Below are 21,242 nucleotides of genomic sequence, written 5' to 3' on the forward strand. Positions count from 1 at the left end.
ATTTGTCATTTTTTTATCTCCAAAATTGTAGAATGACATGCAACTCGCCAAACTTCATTTAATATAAGTACATGAGAAGGTTAACTTTTACAGTTTATAGCTTGTTCAGACTGGCCTCAACTTCCTCATGTAGGTGCATCATGTATGATCCTGATTCCTCCCTCCAATTTTGGTATTTTGGTTATTAGGTGGTTGTGTTTGGGTATTGTATGCATGTTTGTGTCAATTCATGATAATTTTTAATACTTTGGTATGTGTTTGCATCATTTGTGCATTCTATTCTCATTGGTCAACTAGAGTCAACATTGGCCAGCAAGTACTCAAAGTTGAATTCTAGGTTTGTGAGTGAATAAAGTTGATATTGGCATGATATGGGGCCAATTAGATATGTGGATCGTATGTTAGTTTGAATGTAAGTTGTCAATAAAGTTACAAAATTGCAAAAAATGTTGTGAAGATGTAAAAATATAACTTTTGGAGAAGTTGAAAGGTCATTGTGAATTTTGGTCATGTGGAGGCAATTGGGGAGTTAGAGAGTCGTCTCTCATATTTTTTTAAGTTGGATAGAAGACAATTGAAAAGGTTAATGAAGTAAGGCATATATTCATGGTGAGTATTTACATGACTATGGTAACTAGTAAGCACAAATTCACTTGCAACCTTCAATTTCTTGACACAATGATATTTGTTAATGTATTAAGTGTTAAAACTAGAGTCCAAAAATTTATGAAGATAACCAACAATAAGAAAGAGAGGAAAACTGAAACACATAACAATAGAATTATCCTAGGAAAACACTTCAAGAATGAAGGGAAAAACCTAGCCACACAACATAAATATATCCTACTGATAATGAAATGTTCAAGTGTACAATGTGATTCGCTTAATGTAATATATATATAACAATAGGAGAGACTCTTCACATTATAATCGAAGGCCTTTTGAGATTCCCATAACTCCTATAATTAATTATAACTCTTTGAATATTCATGCCTCAATGCATGTGAATGACACATGTCAATTACATTTAATATTACAAATTAAGCGTAAGTGTCATTTTTCAGCTAAAGATGACAATTACAATAATAACATCTAGATTTTGATAGATAAAGATCTCTATCATAGCTACAAGCTTTAGCACTTCCTCTTAGCAAGAGAGAAATCTTTAGCTGAATAGTCACATAAAGCTGCAATAAAAAATGTCAATGATAAATTCTAATAATACGAATTCAAAGCATAATTCATGGAGTTACCCAACATGAAAACCTGTAATAATGAGTCATATTCATGTAATCACTCGACAAGAAAATATGTAACAATGAGTCATATTCATGGAATCACACAACATGAAAAGATTTGTAAGGCTCACAGCTGAGCTTTTATTCACAGACTCTCTCAATGTGAACTATCATGGAATCTTTCTACATAACTTCCAACTCCCATCACGAAATCTCTCAACATGATGACATAATGGACTCTCTCAACATGATGTTTACTATGACATAGTCAAAGGAGTTATCATAGATGATCTTACAATCTCATTTAAAGACAATAATATAAACTAAGACTTGATTCCATTTAAGTCTCAAATTTTATAAATACCACAAGCATCACAAGAATCTATGAGAGTGATGGGGATTCCATAAGTACTCCCTCTTAATTATGAAGCCTCCCTTTGAAGCTAAAATCTCCCTCTCAAGCTCAACATCTCCCTCTAGAACTATATTCCTTATCTTGTTACATCCTGCAAGTAACAAAGAGAGATCAATTTACCATAAAGAAATATATATACATTACGACAACAACCAATTAATAGAAGGCTTATCTCTTCTTCCTCTTTTTTAATTTCTTGATTTTGAGCTTCATAAAATGTTAGGATCTTATGTCACTCCTCAATATTCCAACTTTGCATGCTCATGCAATTATCCCGTGTGCAGACTAAAGCACAACTAGTACTATAAATTCTCAAACAACTCTATCCATGAAATATATTTGTCTACCTGAAGGTATATCAGATGAACACATCCAATAAGAATGAAGCCTATAGGAATTTGATTAACAAAGATCAAATTTAAGTACCGCAAAACAAATTAAAAAAATTCACTCTCAAAATTCTAGATTCTATTAGACACCAAAATGATTAGAATAAGATAACTCACAGAATAATGATTTTACCGATTGCGTACAAAAAGAACATTAGCATAGATCATAAAGGTTGCTTAGAAAATTAAGCAGAGAAAAATATCATAGTAGTTGCTTGTTAATAGAGAAGAGAACAATAATAATCCACAAAAAATTAGAACAATCTCCTCTACAATAACTTCTCTCCACATATACTAATACCCAATACAGAACACACGCCACACAACATTCTCAAATATGAAGAAGAGAATGCCAAAAACAAACATGAACATGGATAGATGCCTTCTTTTCAATTGACAACAATTACCTAAAGAAGAGCAGTGATAGCTATAGAAACATGTACAAACTTGGATGAGTCAACCATGAAGACACTCGACAGTCTCCATGCCAAATGCTAGTGATAATAATAAAGATGACAACAATGGTGTAAGTAATAAAATGTCAATACACATAACAACATAGAGGCATGTTGCTTCATTCCGCTCTCTCTTATAGATCTAATGTCATTGATTACATTTGGAATTAGAGACTGCATTCATTAAGATGATAGTCATACAGGAAAAAAGAAAAGCAGTAAGACTTGGTGGATCATAATCAGAAAGACATCAATAAGCATCGAAGAAAAATATTTTGAAGCCTCCTTCAAAAGGAATATTGCTATGAACTTCATTTGATTGTTCAAGTATAATCTATATCGAAATCGAGGAATCATTCAAGCTTGACTATAGACATAGACCCATGATATGATATGCGCAATCATAAAACAAGAAAGGCACAAAAATCACCAAAGTTGAAGAACATGCGCTCATGGCATGAGAGAGCTAGAACAAGCTAATGATGGAAGAAAAAAAAATACATGCATGCACTATAACACATATCCATAAAAAAATAGAAGGTTGATGTGAAATATAGAGTCTTTTTAGTAGTGTTTGACATAAAGTCCCAAACCCATAACCACTGACACCAATGCATTTCATGTGGAGGTGGAATATTGAGCAAAAAATGGAAAATGCTTGGGCCACCATAAGGAGGAGTAACTATTGATTTAATTTCTAGCACCGCAACACATTATCTTATGCAAAATAACCCTCCTGATACAAAAAATAAATCATCTCATGAGAAAATAATTTTAAACCGATCTAACACAAAGAAACAAACCATATCAAATATGATTGAAACTAAAAATAACCATAAAATTATCAAAGCCAAGAGAAAGATCACAATAGATAAATCATGATGCCAACAAAATATAGGGACTTAACAAAACTTCTGAGAAATATATGCACGTAAAAAAAAACTTTCTTTACTATTGTTGTCATCCTGGCTCTGATACCATGTTAAAACTAGAGTCCAAAAATTTATGAAGATAACCAGCAATATGAAAGAGAGGAAAACTGAAACATAGAACACCCGAATTATCTTGGGAAAACCCTTCGAGAATGAAGGGAAAAACCCATAAATATAACTTTATTGATAATGAAATGTTCAAGTGTACAATGTCATTCACTTAATGTGATATATATATATATATATATATATATATATATATATATAGGAGAGACTCTTCACACTATAACCGAAGGTCTCTTGATATTCCCATAACTCCTATAATTAATTATAACTCTTTGAATATTCATGCCTCAATACATGTTAGTGACACATGTCAATTACATTTAGTATTACAAATTAAGCTTGAGTGTCATTTTTCAATTGAAGATGACAATAACAATAATAATATCCAGATTTTTAACAGATAAAGATCTCTATTGCAACTACAAACTTTAACATTAAGGACATGGTAGTTGTTATTACTTTCACTTTAATTTCATTGATTGATTAACTTAATTGGATTTGAGGGCTTAGATAAATTATTCTTGTTCATAGTCCTTGTTCTAGCCTACACTTAGGGTTTTTGTTTAAATGGCCTATTCCTCTTAATCTCACAAGTGAAAATTTGAGATCTTGTGTAGAAAGAGGGGTAGGCATGTGTATCATAGGATTTCCTTTCTATTTTACTTGTCACTCATCAAACCTTTTTAATAATCAATGATGTTATGGTTAGGCATACTTATGTGACTAACGAGGAAAGCGTAATAACATATAGGAGTGTAGGTTGAATAAAATGTAGAGGGGCCCTGAAGGTTGTTAGGAAATAAGTATAAATTTCTCTTCAAGTGTTGGCAATGTTAGCTTAATCAAGTAGCCTTTGAATCATTGAAATTGGGGAAGCCTTAGTTGAATAGGCTTAAAACCCTCACTAATTGTGCAATATGGGGCTTTGCACCTTAGAAGTAACTTGGAAATTTAAAACCTTGGAATCTCATAGAGCTTCCAAATGGTTGTCCATATATCAAATTAGTCTAGATAGTATTTTGGACAAAATTGAAGTTATTTACCAAAAACTAAGATTGGAGGCCTTATTCTATCAGGTCTATTTTAGGCCTATAAGCATGTTCATGTTAGGGTAAGTGAACCAAGATGGTGTGCAAAGAGGGGGGCTATATGTGGACGCCTTTTTTTTGAAATCAGGTAAACCTGATCTTGGAAGATCGATTTGAGGGTCATGCACTCAAAATATGAAAATGTGTAAAGCACAAAAATTGTAGTATTCTGAATCGAGTTTCTAAACTACTAAGGTTTTTTTAAAATGGATAAGATTAAGAGGGTCAAACCCAATGCACACAAAAGAATGTTCCTATTTTTTTTTGAAAAACATAACATAAGTGTTTATGTGTGCTCCACAAAACATATAGTTATACTTAGTATTTCACAAAACCCTTTGGTAAGATGATAGGTAAGAGTGAGATCTAAAATTTTTGTATTTTTTCATAATTTTCTAATGAGCATTTTTTTTCTATGATTTTTTGAAGTGACCCCATCCTAAAATTTTGGTACCTCTTTGTGCACTGGGCATAACTTGCATCGAAATAATCTAAAATCAACACTTTTTTTAAAAAGTGTATAGAATCATGCGTAAAACAATAATATGTAATTTATTTTCCATTTGGTTAAGTAGATCAAAAGTATTATGATAAATGGTAGACATGTGTCTAAGAGGACTATCAAGACATTGATATATAGAAAAATTAACTTCACAATGAAAATCTTGTTCAAAAATTAAAAAAATTATATGGTTAGAAATGTAAGAAAATATGAGAGATTATGGTGGTAATTTTAGAGATACCTACTTGACCATTTGCAAAACTAATGAATTCAAAGATGAGAATTGATCTTAGAGGATGAAAAAAAGTCTAAAGCAATGAAAATGGAGAGAAAATATCAACTCAACCCTTTGGGTCATTTAATAGGCCTATTACCGAGCCTAAACATGATTACACTTTTTATTAACAAAACATGATCACATTATGCTTTGTATGAGTATATTGTCATTCTAAACATGATGTGATTGTGTTATGTTAAGTAAAACTATACTAGACATAATGTGATCATATTATGTCTGTGTAAAAGTAAAGTCAAGTGTTCAAAGGCCTAATAGGCCTAATTAGGTCCAATTAAAGAAGCAACTACCCAAAAAGTAGATTTATTTTTCCAAATAAATGATTGGATATGGCACTATAAAAAATGTTTAAAGAACCATCACATTTTTCAATAAACTTCATCCTCTGGTTTAGAGTACTATGAGAGTACTCAAAAAAAGAAAGAAAGAAAAAAAACATGTGCATTACCAAAGACTACCCAAAGCACACCATAGAAGGAGTGTGGTGGAGGGATGATGTTGTTAGAAAGTAAAGTCCACCGAGATAACTAAGAGGGGGGAGGGGGGGTGAATCAACTATCCAACTATTAAAACATTTATCAACCTTATTAATCTTTAAACATGTGAACAATATAATTAGCAACCATAACCTCATACACAATAACACCAGATATGTTAACTGGGGAAACCCTTGATCAAAGGGAAAACCCTAGTGGGGATGGTACCCACAAAATGATTTATTAATATAAAAGTTCCTTGTTAGAGGGTGGACTCTGTTAGGAGCCAATGAAATACATTCAATAGATATCAATCCTTGTTAGGAGACTTTGAATCCCTATTAGGAGATTCTAACCCTATTAGGAGTTGTAGAAGGCGGATGGTGTTAGAGTGGGGTTGTCGTTGCACTAAAAGACCAATCTATCAATGCCCAATACAACCACTCAACTCATCATACATGGGAGGTAGTTAAGCCCTTATCACAAATCTCAAGGGGAGTGTTGAACATTTTTCCAACAATCTCCCCCTTAGCGTTACTTGAGGGTCTAAGAATTCAAACTTGTGACCAAGCTCTGATACACTTGTTAGAGTGGCGTTGTTGTTGCACCAAAGACCGATCTATCAATTCCTAATACAACCACTCAACTTATAATACACAAGAGGTAGTTAAGCCCTTCTCACAAATCTTGAGGGGAGCGCTGAACATTTTTCCAATAGATGGACCCATTGTCCAAATAGCTTCAAGGGCAAGACCACCGAACTCACTTTCCAATTAGTCTCTATATTATTTTTTACATAATAATAGAAATGTATAGCTCCTTTTCTATCCTTTGACCAAACTTCTCCTCTTTTGATCTTGATACCAATTCACCAAATTTTCATCCAATAATCCCTTAGATTTCTTACTCACATTTTCCAAATACTTTGCATATCACTTCACAATTTCCACACTTCAACAAAAGGAACATAACCGTCCTTTATACCTTATCCTCAAAATAATTCATTAAGTTGGCCTTGAGGCTGTTAGAAATGATTTTAGAATAATTGAGAGGAGGGGGGGCAAATCACTTATTCAAGGTCCAAATCTCCTAATAAAACTTTTTCACTAAGTATAGTGAGTCTGTTAAACTAACCATGCATCCAAGCTAAACTTTATTCTTAGCAAGTTACTAAAAAATCAACATGCACGAATAAGACATGAAGATCAACACATAACATAGTGATTTACTTGGAAACCTAATTTGGGAAAAACCACTAGTAACATGCTACTCCTTTCTCACTCTTCTGAAGTGATGCCATGTTAAAGGCTACAAAACACACTATTAAATGTGACCTGGTTAAAGGATTTCAACCACCCTATTAGAAGTGGGCATGGCTAAAGGACTTTAGAACATTCACTTGGAATGTCACCCTATTGAAGGATTTACAAAATGGTTGTTAAACCAACCTAAGTCGATAGGATTTTTTCTAAATGATACAATAGTAACAATAAGTGCTTTTGATATAATATAACTCACAACATAACTTGTAAATTTTAGATCTCAATTTCAATTCACAAATTTTCCAGGCTTTTAGTCTTTGTAGCTCTGACAACTTTTCCTCCTTTCAAGCTTTGTCTCTTTGAGTCTTCATGCTTGTTGTGCCAATGCAATCACCTCTGTGGTCACCTATCAAAGCAGAGTCTTTGTACTCTATTCTTCCCCCCTAGATGACTTCTCCTTGATACCGCACACTCTCTCCAATCCCTCTTTGTTTCTTGACCTATAATTCCTTAAATAGAAGTTTGGAATACTTTTTGCTCTCTAATCTTCTTGCTCTTATTTTGGGTTTGAATGGATTAGGTAAGATACGATGTATCTTCCACTTATCTTTTTTCTTCTAGAAACATCACATAGAATCCTCCTGTATTCACCTAAAAATAGTTAACCTAGAATTCTATGCCACTAGCTCAACATTCTTATCTTCCATTTGGTTCACAAAATTCAAGGTAACAAACTGGTCAGCTCAGATCTAGCAAATCTTTGATTTTTCAAATAATGCAACAGCTCGGCACTATTGACTTTCTAATGCTTAGCACATATTGTGTTACTCGGCACCTATTGTGGATTCACTCAGCATCAATTAAGTTTTACTGATGCTTGGTACCTATTACATTTTATCTAGCTTGGCACCTGAACTTGCTCAACACTTGCTATTTCATTCGACACACACTAGATTTTGCATTTGCTCGACACTTACTGATAATTTGCTCGGCATGAACTAGCTTGCTCAACACCTACTAATGAATTTAGTCAAGCTTTGTAGGCAATTTTGTTATAACTTATTCTTCTAGAGTTTCTAAGTGTACCCAACCTCTGTATCTTCAAGTGTATTATTAATACATCATTTTACCATTGTCTTAACTGATCCTTGTACTTCATTAGAAAACCATGATTCAACCTTTCCCTTAGGTGCTTTTGTTACATCTTATTGATTAAATCCTCTTCATCAATCAACTAAGTGATAGTACTTGGATCTTATGAGCAATTGTCATTCTAGCAAATAGTAGGTTTGACATCAGTGACAAAACAATGATTGAAAACATTCTTTATCAACAGTCTCCCTTCTTCAATAATGATCTTTTCAATCAGATTTCAATAGAGGCTTTCCCAATTAATTATAATAGGACTTCATTAAGATATTACAAAACTTTACATCTTTTCATTGTCGCTATCTAACTATGCTTATCACAATTCTATCTCAGTAAAGAGATACAAATCAATCATTAGAAACCACTTATCAGGTAATTTGTCTTCTTACCATCTTTCTATAAATCAAGCATATCTTATGCATTTCTTTGACTCTCTATATGTGCACTTCTGCAATTCAAGACAAGTTGGAGGCCAAAGAACAGTGACTGCACTACAGCTTGAGCTAGGTCAAAAAGTTTTACAAACATTGCTTCTTGATTGTTTGGGAGAAACGTCAAGTTCAAATAGCCTCCTCTCTACATCAAATTTTACTGGACTAAAGCTTGAACTGGGTCATAAGATTTTAAAAAATTTGGATGGGATAGTGTCTTCTCTCACAGAAAAATCGCAGGAAGTCCCTGAATTTGAGCAAGCATTTCAAAAGAATGATAAACTTCCCTCAACAAATTCTCAAGAAGCAAGTACATCCTATAGAATTGAAGATGCAACCATCCAACATTCTGATGCATCAATCCAGCATTCTGATGCAGACACAACATTGCACGTTCCATATAGTCCTCTGGTCCCAGAAAAGAGGAAAGACTTTCAATTTAGCTTTTTAGAGGTATGTTGGGTTGATAATTGGTTGTGTTTATGTTAGAACTAATGCATTATGTATACATTCTTTTTAATTTCTGTAATGTTTGATCGCATTTTGTTTCCAGGTGAATTAAAGTTTTTAAAAGCACATCTTAATTGGAACAAGCTAACCATTTGTTGATGTAAATGTAACAGGAGCCTGATGATGGGGGCCAAGTAAGCAACGATGCTACCAGAGATTCTTCTGCAATTCAAGATGACGTGGAGGCTAAAAGAAAATTGACTGCACTACAGCTTGAGCTAGGTCAAAATATCTTAGAAACATTGCTTCTTGATTGTTCGGAAGAAATATCAAGGTCAAATAACCTCCTCTGTACATCAAATTTGACTGAACTAAAGCTTGAACTAGGTCGTAAGCTTTTAGGAAATTTGGATGGGGTAATGTTTTCTCCCAAAGAGAAGTCTCAGGGAGTCCCACAATTTGAGCAAGCAGGTGAAGGGAACGTCAAAGTTATTTTAACAAATTCTCAAGAAGCAACTACATCCTATAGAATTGAGGATGTAGCTATCCAGCATTCTGATACAGCTGTGCGGCATTCTTGTGTAGACACAACGTTGCATGTCCCAAATAGTCCTCTGGTTCCAGAAAAGAGGAAAGACTTTCAATTTAGTTTTTTTGAGGTGCGTTGGGTTGATAATTGACTATGTTAATGTTAGAAACTAATGCATAATGTATGCTTTCTTTTTTTTAATTTTCTAGTTTGATTGCATTTTGTGTTTTCCAGATAAATTTAAATTTGTTAAAGTATTAACTTCGATTTAAACAAGCTAACCATTTGTGGACATAAATGTAACAGAAGCATGATGATGAGGGCCAAATAAGCAACACTGCTACAAGAGATTCTTCTGCTCCAATACCAGAATATCCACATCATGGGCAAAAGCGGCGCTGCCTATAGAGCAGTGGGAAAATTATTTAGAAGGCAGAAACTATGATCTGCTGCTGCCATACCGGAATGTACAAATGTGGGGGAGGTGCATCTGAAGGTTAATCATTATCTGCTATCTTTTCTCTTATCTTTTGTAAATTTCATTTTAATTAATGATTGATTATATATCAAATTTCATATCAGGATATTGTTATTTACAATATTTGCCATTTGGTCCAAAATATCAGAAAAAACTACCCTGGTAGTTTATTGTTTAAGAGGGCCTCCTGACAGTAAGATGTGGCAGTGGTAAATGAGGAACTTTTGAAAGAAACCTACATGGTATGTGTTTTGGACACGTTTTACAAAGTTCCTGTTTTACAGTGAAAAGTGATTTACTGATACTTACTCTGACTACAGCCAGTCAGCTTACCTTGTTGGTGTTATGTTCTTCAGCCATCCTAAGAAGATTTAATTTTTTCTTGAGGAATCATTTGTTTATCAAAGATTTAGTCTTGTATAGAGATTCTGGCTTGTATAGAGATTCTGGCTCGTTCCATCTGTCTTAAGTTGTCTAGGAGCTGGACACGTCTGGTAGGATAGAATCACAAAGGTCTTTTAACACTCTAGAGACTAGAAGCATAATGGCCTATTTGAGGCACATGCCTTCCAAAATTCACTATTTGCAAGTATGCCATTGACATTCCATGAAGTTTTTCTGTTTAGAAAACTAGAACCTTTTCACATGTATCTGAATTTTTGGTCTGTTACTTTAAGCATTACAATTGAGCTCGTCTTTATATTTTGCAGAAATGTGACGAGTAGATCATTTTTCCTGTCTCTACCTCAAAAATTAATACTCTGAAATTATTTGCTAGTATTTTATTTTTGGCTAGTGGGTGGATGTTGGATTAGATGAAACGGTTAATTTGCTTCATGTCACTCTCACACCTTGGAAAGAGAGACATTCATTAAATGGCAAGATTGCATAAGTGCATTAAGAATTTTGTAGGAATACAATATGCCATATTAATCTGTTATCACATATTTTTGTTTGAGCAAGCAGATTCCATAAAGAGCAACCGTCTCTACAAATTGTCCACCTATCTGGAGACTATCACGTAACTAATGCCATTACTCCCTGTGCAAACATCGGGTTAGTGCAGTTCCAGTTATTAATTGCAAATCAGAAACAATTCTAAAGCACATACAGCTAAAAAGGAGCCCCCTTAACAAGAAAGAACTTTATGTTTTGATTTTTTTACATTTGAACAAATTATACTTTATTTATTTTCCAATAAATTTTGTTTCTTGTTTGCTTGGGAGAAGACCTTATGAGACCTGCCTCGGGCATCAGTTCTTGCAACGTCCGCCTTGGACCTGGTGGAGCATCATCTGGTGTCACTAATGCTGGTGAAAATATAGTACGAATTACAATTATGCCCACCAATGCTCAATCCCTTTTAGGGCAGGCCCCATGTTCTAACACAATAACAATTTCCACAGTTCAATATGAGTGGAGACCACAAGAAATTTGACTGGGCTACATCTTGAGCTAGGTCAAAAGATCTCAGAAAAATTTGTTGATTTTCTGGCAGAAAACTTGACCCCTGTATCAAGTTGAAATAGTCTTCTCTCTTCATGAAATTTGACTGAGCTAAAACTTGAACAAGGTCATAAGGTTTTAGAAAATCTGAGTGGATAATGTCTTCAAGCAAGGAAAATCTCAAGAAGCTTCTGAATTTAAGCAAGTGCTTGAAGGGAATTACAAACTTGCCTATGGAATTGGGAATGTAGCTATCCAACATTCAGATGAAGACAAAGCATTGCATGTTCTAGATAATCCTCTGGTCCCGAAAACATGAAAGGCTTTCAATTGTTTACTAGAGGTATGTTAGGTCGATAATTGGCAATGTATGTGTGACTGCTACTGCATTATGTATGCTTTGTTTTTGCATATCTGCAATATTTGATGGTGCTTTGTGCTTTCCAGTAGGATTAACATTTTCTAATTATAACTTAATTTGAACAAGTTAATCATTTGTAAACCTAAATGTAACAGGAATCGGCTAATAAGAGCAATAGCAACAATGCTACTAGGGATTTTGCTGTCCTGGTACCTGAATATATACACCGCGGGAGAAAACGGCGCCGCCTATAGAGCAGTAACGATGGCATATGAAGAAACTATCATCTACTACTGCAGTGCCAGAGTATACACAAGAAAGTAACGGCGGAGATCGAGAAGCTGCAGAGCCACAAGCAGAAGCAGGGGCTTTCGACATCGACGACTGGAATTGCCAGTAGCCGCCGAACGCTTTGCTTTTGATGTGATGCAGATCTGCCCATTCCAGAGCTTATCTGGCCACGAGATTTAGGGTTTAGGGTTTACCTAAAACTCAAACCCTAAACCCTAGACCAGAGGACGGAAAAACAAGAGGTATGTCGGATTTGAAGAAGTAATCTCTGCTGGCGGCTGTGCTTTTGAGGAGATGCAAGCCCGAATTCGCTGCCATGCTTTCCATGAACATTTCCAAACGAAACTGGTTGAAGGCGGAGTTTCAATAACCATTGCTAAGGCGGATGTTGAGGATTTGGTTTTCAATCGGCCTTCACGTTACTGGGGTTTGGCTTTGGCATTGGCAATACTTTGTTAAGTCAGATTTTATATTTTTGACGATAATGAGCTTTGACCTTTTAAAAGCTTAGACAAATATCTCATTTTCATTTTGTAATGTAGCCCGGTCATAGGAATAGTGGAAAGGAAATTACATTTTTCGAGAAAAAATAAAATTATAAATATAATAATTTAAGTAAAAGAATACATAAGAGAAATTAATTAGAAAGAGGCTCAGCCAAGCCAAAAGGTCTAGGAGGTGCAATTTAGGTCAAATATAAAAACAATTTAATAGAGACTCAAAAAATTAAAAATTCTAAGAACAAAGAATGTGTCTAAAACTCCAAATTGGTATTGTGGTGGTCCTTTAAGACTCTAAAAAGAGTTGCTTGTTGCAAAATAATATTAGACAATAAGTTTCCATTGAAACATAAATGCACATTTACATCCTAGCATCCAAATATATGAAAAGATGCACTTACAAAAAAAATTTCCAAAGATTATATTGTGATAATAGTGCAGCGCATAAAGAGAGCACCTATGTTAAATATGTTTGGAATAAGAGATAGTATGTTTGCAAGTCCAATAGATAAGTTTGAAGAGACAAAATAGATATTTGGTGGAGTGATTAGGTCCTCTAGTAATTTAATAATGAATAATGTTCCAAACTAGAAGTTGAGTTTTGACCTGAGTTTTGACCTGAGTTTTGGATTTCCACAACCACTTAGATTTAATCCAAATCAAACTCCACTTCTATCTTCTATTGAATTTGGATTAGATGAAAGATTGATAGATCAATTTAGAAGTAATTAATTTCAATAATAAGGAATGGAGTATTTAAGTAGGTTTAGAAATTTCTATTTAATTAAATTTGAAATATAAATAAAATAATAATTGAAATTAAATGTTTTCTTGAGTTCACAATAAAAAAGACATTTAGAAATTTGTGATAGATGATCAAAATTTTACAACAAATCTTCAACAAATATATTGAAATGTTTGAAAATATTGGAATAGAATATCAATATTTAAATTATGAAATTGGATATTAGACAACAATATTTTGAGATAATTTTGTTTGGTGAAATCTACAATTGCATAAATTTATATAAACCATGCATCTATAGTTTTGGTCTATGTAAGGCAAGTGCCTACAACACAAGAGTAAATTATGAGTCTTTTATCTAGAAGGTCTTAGGTTTGAATCTACTTGACCTTAACTAATAATAATAGTTACAACAAATAATAATAATTAACCTTGGCTCCAGTCTCTTGCCGATAAAAAATAAATTAAAAATTATTTATGTAAATCTATGAATATGATTTCATCTTTATATTTTTAAATGTCATTTATGATTATGTACATTAGGTCTTCAAATCTTTGGTAGCTCAACAAAGACTTAACATGTATTTGTACCTACTCATAGAAGATACTTGGTGGTGTCCAAAAATATTATTGGAAATTACATAGATACCATGAAATAAGGTGACTAGCTACCCACCTTTTGCTTTAGTCAAATCTCTAGTAAATAAATCAATCATTTCCTAACACATTTTTTATTTTGTTCTTTCGGTCTACCTCAATTTGCCCTAGTGGGGACTATTGAACGATAACACCAACTTTATAATTCACCTTCAAATTAAAAAAAGCATGACCATAATCCCAAACAAATTTGTCATTTTTTTATCTCCAAAATTGTAGAATGACATGCAACTCGCCAAACTTCATTTAATATAAGTACATGAGAAGGTGAACTTTTACAGTTTATAGCTTGTTCAGACTAGCCTACACTTCCTCATGTAGGTGTATCATGTGTGATCCTAATTCCTCCCTCCAATTTTGGTATTTTGGTTACTAGGTGGTTGTGTTTGGGTATTGTATGCATGTTTGTGTCATTTCATGATAATTTGTAATAATTTGGTATGTGTTTGCATCATTTGTGAATTCTATTTTCATTGGTCAACTAGAGTCAACATTGGCCAGCAAGTACTCAAAGTTGAATTCTAGGTTTGTGAGTGAATAAAGTTGATATTGGCATGATATGGGGCCAATTAGATATGTGGATCATATGTTAGTTTGAATGTAAGTTGTCAATGAAGTTACAAAATTGCAAAAAATGTTGTGAAGATGTAAAAATATAACTTTTGGAGAAGTTGAAAGGTCATTGTGAATTTTGGTCATGTGGAGGCACTTGGGGAGTTAGAGAGTCATCTCTCGTGTTTTCTTAAGTTGGATAGAAGACAATTGAAAAGGTTAATGAAGTAAGGCATATATTCATGGTGAGCATTTACATGACTATGGTAACTAGTAAGCACAAATTCACTTGCAACCTTCAATTTCTTTACACACTGATATTTGTTAATGTATTAAGTGTTAAAACTAGAGTCCATAAATTTATGAAGATAACCAACAATAAGAAAGAGATGAAAACTAAAACACAGAACACTAGAATTATCCTAGGAAAACCCTTAAAGAATGAAGGGAAAAACCCAGCCACACAACATAAATATATCCTACTGATAATGAAATGTTCAAGTGTACAATGTGATTCGCTTAATGCAATATATATATATATATATATATATATAACAATAGGAGAGACTCTTCACATTATAATCGAAGGCCTCTTAAGATTCCCATAACTCCTATAATTAATTATAACTCTTTGAATATTCATGCCTTAATGCATGTGAATGACACATGTCAATTACATTTAATATTACAAATTAAGCTTAAGTGTCATTTTTCAGCTGAAGATGACAATTACGGTAATAACGTCTAGATTTTGATAGATAAAGATCTCTATTGCAGCTACAAAATTTAGCACTTCCTCTTAGCAAGAGAGAAATCTTTAGCTAAATAGTCACACAAAGCTGCAATAAAAAATGTCAATGATAAATTCTACTAATACAAATTCAAAGCATAATTCATGGAGTTACTCAACATGAAAACATGTCATAATGAGTCATATTCATGTAATCACTTGATAAGAAAATATGTAACAATGAGTCATATTCATGGAATCGCTCAACATGAAAAGATTTGTAAGGCTCACAGCTGAGCTTTTATTCACAGACTCTCTCAATGTGAACTATCATGGAATCTTTCTACATGACTTCCAACTCCCATCACGAAATCTCTCAACGATGACATAATGGACTCTGTCAACATGATGTTCACTATCACATAGTCAAAGAGTTATCATAGCTAATCTTACAATCTCATTTAAAGACAATAATGTAAACTAAGACTTGATTCCATTTAAGTCTCGAATTTTATAAATACCACAAGCATCACAAGAATCTATGAGCGTGATGGGGATTCCATAAGTACTCCCTCTTAATTATGAAGCCTCCCTTTGAAGCTAAAATCTCCCTCTCAAGCTCAACGTCTCCCTCTAGAACTATATTCCTTATCTTGTTACATCCTGCAAGTAACAAAGAGGGATCAATTTACCATAAAGAAATATATATACATTATGACAACAACCAATTAATAGAAGGCTTATCTCTTCTTCTTCTTTTTTAATTTCTTGATTTTGAGCTTCATAAAATGGTAGGATCCTATGCCACTACTCAATATTCCAACTTTGCATGCTCATGCAATTATCCCATGTGCAGACTAAAGCACAACTAGTACTATAAAGTCTCAAACAACTCTATCCATGAAATATATTTGTCTGCCTGAAGGTATATCAAATGAACACATCCAATAAGAATGAAGCCTATAGGAATTTGACTAACAAAGATCAAATTTAAGTACCGCAAAACAAATTAAAAAAATTCACTCTCAAAATTCTAGATTCTATTAGACACCAAAATGATTAGAATAAGATAACCCACAGAATAATGATTTTATCGATCGCGTACAAAAAGAACCTTAGCATAGATCATAAAGGTTTCTTAGAACATTAAGCAAAGAAAAATATCATAATAGTTTCTTGTTAATAGAGAAGAGAACAATAATAATCCACAAAAAATTAGAACAATCTCCTGTGCAATAACTTCTCTCCACATATACTAATATCCAATACAGAACACACGCCACACACAACATTCTCAAATATGAAGAAGAGAATGTCAAAAAAAAACATGAACATGGATAGATGCCTTCTTTTCAATTGACAACAATTACCTAAAGAAGAGCAATGATAGCTATAAAAACATGCACAAACTTGGATGAGTCAACCATGAAGACACTCGACAGTCTCCATGCCAAATGCTAGTGATAATAATAAAGATGACAACAATGGTGTAAGTAATAAAATGTCAATACACATAACAACATAGAAAATGGGATGTTGCTTCATTCCACTCTCTCTTATAGATCTGATGTCATTGATTACATTTGGAATCAGAGACTGCATTCATTAAGATGATAGTCACACAGGAAAAAAGAAAAGTAGTAAGACTTGGTGGATCATAATCAGAAAGACATCAATAAGCATCGAAGAACAATCTTTTGAAGGAGAATGAACTTCATTTGATTGTTCAAGTATAATCTATATCGAAATCGAGGAATCGTTCAACCTTGACTATAGACATAGACCCATGATATGATATGCACAATCATAAAACAAGAAAGGCACAAAAATCACCAAAGTTGAAGAACATGCGCTCATGGCATGAGAGAGCTAGAACAAGCTAATGATGGAAGAAAAGAAAATACATGCATGCACTATAACACATATCCATGAAAAAATAGAAGGTTGGCGTGAAATATAGAGTCATTTTAGTAGTGTTTGACATAAAGTCCTAGACCCATAACCATTGACGCCAATGCATTTTGTGTGGAGGTGGAATATTGAGCAGAAAATGAAAAATGTTTGGGCCACCATAAGTAGGAGTAACTGCTGATTTAATTTCTAGCACCGCAACACATTATCTTATGCAAAATAACCCTCCCGATACAAAATATAAATCATCTCATGAGCAAATAATTTTAAACTGATCTAACAAAAAGAAACAAACCATATCAAATATGATTGAAACTGAAAATAACCATAAAATTATCAAAGCCAAGAGAAAGATCACAATAGATAAATCATGATGCCAACAAAATGTAGGGACTTAAAAAAACTTCTGAGAAATATATGCACGTAAAAAAAAACTTTCTTTACTATTGTTGTCAACCTGGCTTTGATACCATGTTAAAACTAGAGTCCAACAATTTATGAAGATAACCAACAATAAGAAAGAGAGGAAAACTGAAACACAAAACACCAAAATTATCTTGGGAAAACCCTTCAAGAATGAAGGGAAAAACCCAACCACACAACATAAATATATCATTATTGATAATGAAATGTTCAAGTGTACAATGTCATTCACTTAATGTGAATATATATATATATAGGAGAGACTCTTCACACTATAACCGAAGGTCTCTTGATATTCCCATAACTCCTATAATTAATTATAACTCTTTGAATATTCATGCATCAATATATGTGAGTGACACATGTCAATTACATTTAATATTACAAATTAAGCTTAAGTGTCATTTTTCAGCTGAAGATGACAATAACAATAATAATTTCCAGATTTTGACAGATAAAGATCTCTATTGCAACTACAAACTTTAACATTAAGGACATGGTAGTTGTTATTACTTTCACTTTAGTTTCATTGATTGATTAACTTAATTGGATTTGAGGGCTTAGATAAATTATTCTTGTTCATAGTCCTTGTTCTAGCCTGCACTTAGGGTTTTTGTTTAAATAACCTATTCCTCTTAATCCCATAGGTGAAAATTTGAGATCTTGTGTAGAAAGAAGGGTAGGCATGTGTATCATAGGATTTCCTTTCTATTTTACTTGTCACTCATCAAACCTTTTTAATAATCAATGATGTTATGGTTAGGCATACTTATGTGACTAACGAGGAAAGCGTAATAACATATAGGAGTGTAGGTTGAATAAAATGTAGAGGGGCCCTGAGGTTGTTAGGAAATAAGTTTGAATTTCTCTTCGAGTGTTGGCAATGTTAACTTAATTAGGTAGCCTTTGAATCATTGAAATTGGGGAAGCCTTAGTTGAATAGGCTTAAAACCCTCACTAATTGTGCAATATGGGGCTTTGCACCTTAGAAGTAACTTGGAAATTTAAAACCTTGGAATCTCATAGAGCTTCCAAATGGTTTTCCATATATCAAATTAGTCTAGATAGTATTTTGGACAAAATTGAAGTTATTTACCAAAAACTAAGATTGGAGGCCTTATTCTATTAGGTCTATTTTAGGCCTATAAGCAAGTTCATGTTAGAGTAAGTGAACCAAGATGGTGTGCAAAGAGGGGGAGTATATGTGGACACCTTTTTTCTGAAATTAGGTAAACCTGATCTTGGAAGATCCATTTGAGGATCATGCACTCAAAATATGAAAATGTATAAAACACAAAATTTGTAGTATTCTGAATCGAGTTTCTAAAATACTAAGGTTTTTTAAAAATGGATAAGATTAAGAGGGTCAAACCCCATGCGCACAAAAAAATGTTCCTATTTTTTTTTGAAAAACAGAACATAATTGTTTATGTGTGCTCCACAAAACATATAGTTATATTTAGTATTTTACAGAACCCTTTGGTAAGATGATAGGTAAGAGTGAGATCTAAAATTTTTATATTTTTTCATAATTTTCTAATGAGCATTTTTTTTCTATGATTTTTTGAAGTGACCCCATCCTAAAATTTTGGTACCTCTTTGTGCACTGGGCATTATAACTTGCATTAAAATAATCTAAAATCAACACTTTTTAAAAAAAGTGTATAGAATCATGTGTAAAACAATAATATGAAATTTATTTTCCATTTGGTTAAGTAGATCAAAAGTATTAAGATAAATGGTAGACATGTGTCTAAGAGAACTATCAAGACATTGATATATAGAAAAATTAACTTCAGGGTGAAAATCTTGTTCAAAAATTCAAAAAATTATATGGTTAGAAATGTAAGAAAATGTGAGAGATTATGGTGGTAATTTTAGAGATACCTACTTGACCATTTTCAAAACTAATGAATTCAAAGATGAGAATTGATCTTAGAGGATGAAAAAATGTCTAAAGCAATGAAAATGGAGAGAAAATATCAACCCAACCCTTTGGGTCATTTAATAGGCCTATTACCAAACCTAAACATGATTACATTTTTTATTAACAAAATATGATCGCATTATGCTTTGTATGAGTATATTGTCATTCTAGACATGATGTGATTACGTTATGTTAAGTAAAACTATACTAGACATAACGTGATCATATTATGTCTATGTAAAAGTAAAGTCAAGTGTTCAGAGGCCTAATAGGCCTAATTAAGCCCAATTAAAGAAGCAACTACCCAAAAAGTAGATTTATTTTTCCAAATAAATGATTCGCTATGGCACTATAAAAAATGTTTAAAGAACCATCACATTTTTCAATAAACTTCATCCTCTGGTTTAGAGTACTATGAGAGTAATTAGAAAAAGAAAGAAAGAAAAAAAACATGTGCATTACCAAAAACTACCCAAAGCACACCACATAAGGAGTGTGGTGGAGGGATGATGTTGTTAGAAAGTAAAGTCCACCAAGATAACTAAGAGGGGGGAGGGGGGGTGAATCAACTATCCAACTATTAAAACATTTATCAACCTTATTAATCTTTAAACATGTGAACAATATAATTAGAAACCATAACAGTAACCTCATACACAATAACACCAGATATGTTAACTAGGAAACCCTTGATCAAAGGGAAAACCCTAGTGGGGATGGTACCCACAAAATGATTTATTAATATAAAAGTTCCTTGTTAGAGGGTGGACTCTGTTAGGAGCCAATGAAATACATTCAATAGATATCAATCCTTGTTGGGAGACTTTGAATCCCTATTAGGAGATTCTAACCCTATTAGGAGTTGTAGAAGGCAGATGGTGTTAGAGTGGGGTTTTCATTGCACTAAAAGACTGATCTAACAATGCCCAATACAACCACTCAACTCATCATATATGGGAGGTAGTTAAGCCCTTATCACAAATCTGAAGGGGAGTGTTGAACATTTTTCCAACAATCTCCCCCTTAGCGTTACCTAAGGGTCTAAGAATTCAAACTTGTGACCAAGCTCTAATACCACTTGTTAGAGTGGCGTTGTCGTTGCACCAAAGACCAATCTATCAATTCTTGATACAACCACTCAACTTATAATACACAAGAGGTAGTTAATCCCTTGTCACAAATCTTGAGGGGAGCACTAAACATTTTTCCAATAGATGGACCCATTGTCCAAATAGCTTCAGGGCCAAGACCACCAAACTCACTTTCCAACTGGTCTCTATATTATTCCTTACATAATAATAGAAATGTATAGCTCCTTTTCTATCCTTTGACCAAACTTCTCCTCTTCTGATCTTGATACCAATTCACCAAATTTGCATCCAATAATCCCTTGGATTGCTTACTCACATTTTCCAAATACTTCGCATATCACTTCACAATTTCCACACTTCAACAAAAGGAACATAACCTTCCTTTATACCTTATCCTTAAAATAATTCCTTGAGTCGACCTTGAGGCTGTTAGAAATGATTTTAGAATAATTG

General features: G+C 33.3%; 1 long non-coding RNA gene across 1 annotated transcript; it reads right to left on the bottom strand.

Moving 5' to 3' along the window:
• Positions 1–1,355: 1,355 nt before the first annotated feature.
• Positions 1,356–12,752, bottom strand: LOC149559885 (uncharacterized). The gene is made up of 2 exons (XR_016363628.1): positions 12,176–12,752; positions 1,356–1,744 (listed from the first exon to the last, which is right to left on the bottom strand). It is a non-coding gene; the product is annotated as an uncharacterized LOC149559885 (long non-coding RNA).
• Between the last annotated feature and the right edge of the window lie 8,490 nt (positions 12,753–21,242).

The sequence above is a fragment of the Cupressus sempervirens genome, chromosome 4, assembly GCF_028749045.1.
Source record: "Cupressus sempervirens isolate cs-2001-9-10 chromosome 4, ASM2874904v1, whole genome shotgun sequence".
Taxonomy (NCBI): Eukaryota; Viridiplantae; Streptophyta; class Pinopsida; order Cupressales; family Cupressaceae; genus Cupressus; species Cupressus sempervirens.